The sequence below is a fragment of the Berghia stephanieae genome, chromosome 12 (assembly GCF_034508935.2).
Source record: "Berghia stephanieae isolate SIO BIC M18660-M18661 chromosome 12, UCSD_Bste_1.3, whole genome shotgun sequence".
Lineage (NCBI taxonomy): Eukaryota > Metazoa > Mollusca > Gastropoda > Nudibranchia > Aeolidiidae > Berghia > Berghia stephanieae.
Window position 1 is genome coordinate 28,697,404 of NC_088371.1, and position 3,695 is coordinate 28,701,098.

Genomic DNA, 3,695 nt, shown 5'->3' on the forward strand with positions numbered 1-3,695 from the left:
TTAAGACCTGCCCGAAATCCGCCCCCCCCCCAAGATTTACAATTAATTGAATAAATATGGTAAAATGTACATCACTTGATAGACACACACTTTGAAATAGCAACATTGGACAGTTTTTTTTAAATCTTAAGATATATCATAAATAAAGGTGTTTAAAAAGTGGCCAAAGACACCACTCGATGTTCTTTTCCGAAAGTGTGGAGAAGGGTGCATTCTATCATTGTTGTTTAATCATTTTCAATCGGGGGGGGGGGGGGGCACATTTGGGGTTTGTCTTGGTCACTTGAAACTGGTCTCAATACTGTTTTGAGACGATGGGTCACGTTTATGTTTGAATGCCACATCATCCACGCCTGACGAAACTCAACGTTGAATTGGCAAAAATTAGTTTTTTTTCATTGAAAACGTGTGATGACTTTTCAAGTCCGTGTTCCCATTCATAGCCACAATAACTGATAACTCACATTATAATAGAACTGAGAAACTTGAACACAGAGCTAGTACACGAAAATCAAAATATTATCAGGTGTTCACAAAAACAAAATAAACAGACGCGCCGCATTTTGTCGGCTTGTATCTCTAAGACTCTTCCTTGGATTTCTATTTAAATTCAAAACACACACATACACCAAAAAAAATAATTCCTTATACGTAGATTGTCAAAATTTTATAAATATAAATTGAGAAAAAAAAACGATACAGTGATTTTTTCAAAACTGTGTTCAGAAACACAATATCAGGGTAGTCAATTAGTAGTTGTAGCAAACTCACAAACCTATTTTGGTCCAACGATTACAAAGTTAGCACTTTAAATAGCACAGCCGTCCTCTTTAATCAAAAAATTGTTTCCAACACTCGGGAATGTTGAATCATTGTTCTCTGATATTATACTTTTGAACACGATTTTGAAAAATCACTGTATCTTTTTGGTTCCTCAATTCATATTCATAGATTTTTTACAGTCTGCGATAAAGATTTGTTTTATTGTGTTTTGTATTTGAAATAAATCCAATGAAAAGTATTAGAGATACACGCCAATAAAGAGCAGCGCGTTTTTTGTGACCATCTGATAAATGAAAATGTTGCTTCATAGATAGTGCCCGGAAATTGGATTCAATAGTCTGGTGTCACGCCCGCCCAGCAACGAGCAGCTTGGTTCTAAACAAAGAAAATCGGTACTTTTTTATTCTTCTTGCTGACTAGAACTTATTCATATGTCATGTGATCAGAATGTATAAAAGTCAAAACATATCAGATTTATGATAGTTATTCTCCTCTGGATACACTTTTATGCTCGTCGAAGTATTTATGGCGTCAGCCATAGTTTCGATAGTTTAGAACCAGTTACTAAGTTACAATGCGTCATTACGAGGGAAGTGACGTCCGACTGTTGAAACCAATTCCGGATTTTAACATCTCAACAAGAATCACAAAGAATGAAACAGACGTGAATATGAGATCGGGGAACTTGTAACAATGATTAGACTGTCAACAGAAAACAACGTACGTGAGTCGGGATAGAATATGTTGTCACAGTAAAGGTTGTTCACAATTATCTTATTAAACCTTATTTTATTAAGAAATGAATTCATCTCACTCCAGTTATATTTGGTAGGCTTAGATTAACTTTACCTTCTATTATTAGATCGTCTTTCCTTTTATAGCCTTCCCTCGAATTAATTTCTAATTAGTGAATACTTTACGTTCTACATTCTGTCACGTAGCCACTTATTATAAAAGCTGATAGGTCTAACATTCTACACTCACTTCTCTCTACAATCAATGCCGGACGGCCAGCCGCTCCATTCCTCATATTATATATTTGAAGATTTTTATCTTTTGGTACTTTGTGGATATTTCGTCTCCACCATCAAGACGCCTGAGCTTTTACCTTTGACTGTGTAATCCTCAAAGTACTAAAGATCAAACCTGGGCCCGCTGTTGAAGAAATATCTAAATAACTCCTTCCCAACTGCCTGGAAGTGGAACTTTACGAGCCTGAGCCCGTTATCGGAGGAATATAGAACCCACGCCTGTCAACTGCCTGGAAACGTAACCTTACGAACCTGACATTATATCATCATAAGTTACGTAACATATTCACATTTCTATTTGTAACTACCACAATCACTATTTATCTCTTTTAATTAAATTTCATCTTTCTTTTTTTCATCTTAAACAAATCGTTAATTGTTTTTCATTTATAGTAACTAGTAAATTCTGGGGCCTCATTCTACATATCTTTATGCATAGTCGAGTAGCTCTTTACTCACTTGAGACCATGACATATGTGACTCAACACGTCGATCTGGTAGTATTTAAAATGACCTAGATGAAGAAAATTGAGTTTACGTCAAATGACCAGAATTTGAAAAATGCCAGTTGTTTAAAGTTTATGAAGCAAAATCCGTTCTCCTTAATGAAAGCATGTGATTTAAGCTAAACCTCAAAAGTTGTGTTTAAATTGACACAGACCAAAATAATACCGTTTTGAGACGAATGGTTACAAAATGCAACATTCATTGGATAAACTGTAAACAACTGGATGCACAACTTTTGCTCTGGCAAATAAAACGAAATGCTATTTTACGAGCGGATTAAGGAATTAAAGTTGAATTAATATGAACGAGTAATAGGATTAAATAGAATCAAAATGAAAAATATAGGGACCTAGTTATGAAAGGAATAGAATTACAGGCGCACGCTGACCCCCCCCCCCCCTCCCCAACAGACACACACACACACACACACACACACACATTTTGACCAGAAAAGTCGTCCTACAACGAATCAATTGGTTAAATTCGGGGGTCACAATAGCTCAGTTGGTAGAGCACTCGCTGCACACGCAAAGGAACCGAGCGAGATCTCTCCCTGTCCATCCAGTAGTGAAAATGGGTAGTTGAGTCTTATTGATTTGGCGAAAAGTACCTATAATTGCTAATGTCCGTTTCACGCTATAGAAACTGAAATAAACTCCGGCTCCATGGGCATAATTGGTCTGAAGCACTACTTTTTTTTAAAATGACCTTCATCTTGGCAAAAACTCTCAAACCGGGGACTTCTTTGAAGAATTATGTGAACTTCCTGGTTTGAGAGTTGTTTTTTCTCAAAGTGAACTAGGGCGAGGTGACTTGCCCAAAGCCACACAATAAGGCGGGTAGTCGAACTCGATAACTTTTGATTACTAAGTAAAGACCGTACCGATGAGCCACGCTGAACCCCCGATGGAGACTGATAAATTTAGAATGAATGGAGACGTCATACAGTGTCACAGACCCACGAATGACAGCATGGAAGAACGCAAAGACAGTTTTTATGAGCAGCTGGTTGTTAAGGTAGAAAACATTACGAAACATGATACAAAAATAGTTATGGGTGATCTTAACGCTAATGTAGGATGAAATAATGTTACGTATGAAAGAGTTCTTATTTATGAGTCTGATAACTCACATTCTCACGGTCTCATTATTGCAAAGGAAATGTCCTCAAATCAACATATACGTACTTTTGTTTATGACTCGGATAAATTCAAATTGTTATGGACTTATTGTTGTAACGAAAAAAAAAATACTATCAATCAAATTCAGAATATTGTCTACAACAGCAAATTCCAATCAAGCCCATAACTGAGTCGGGTTGCCAGACGTGTAAAGACGTGCATATTGCTTTGGGGGTATAGAAAGTAGACCATG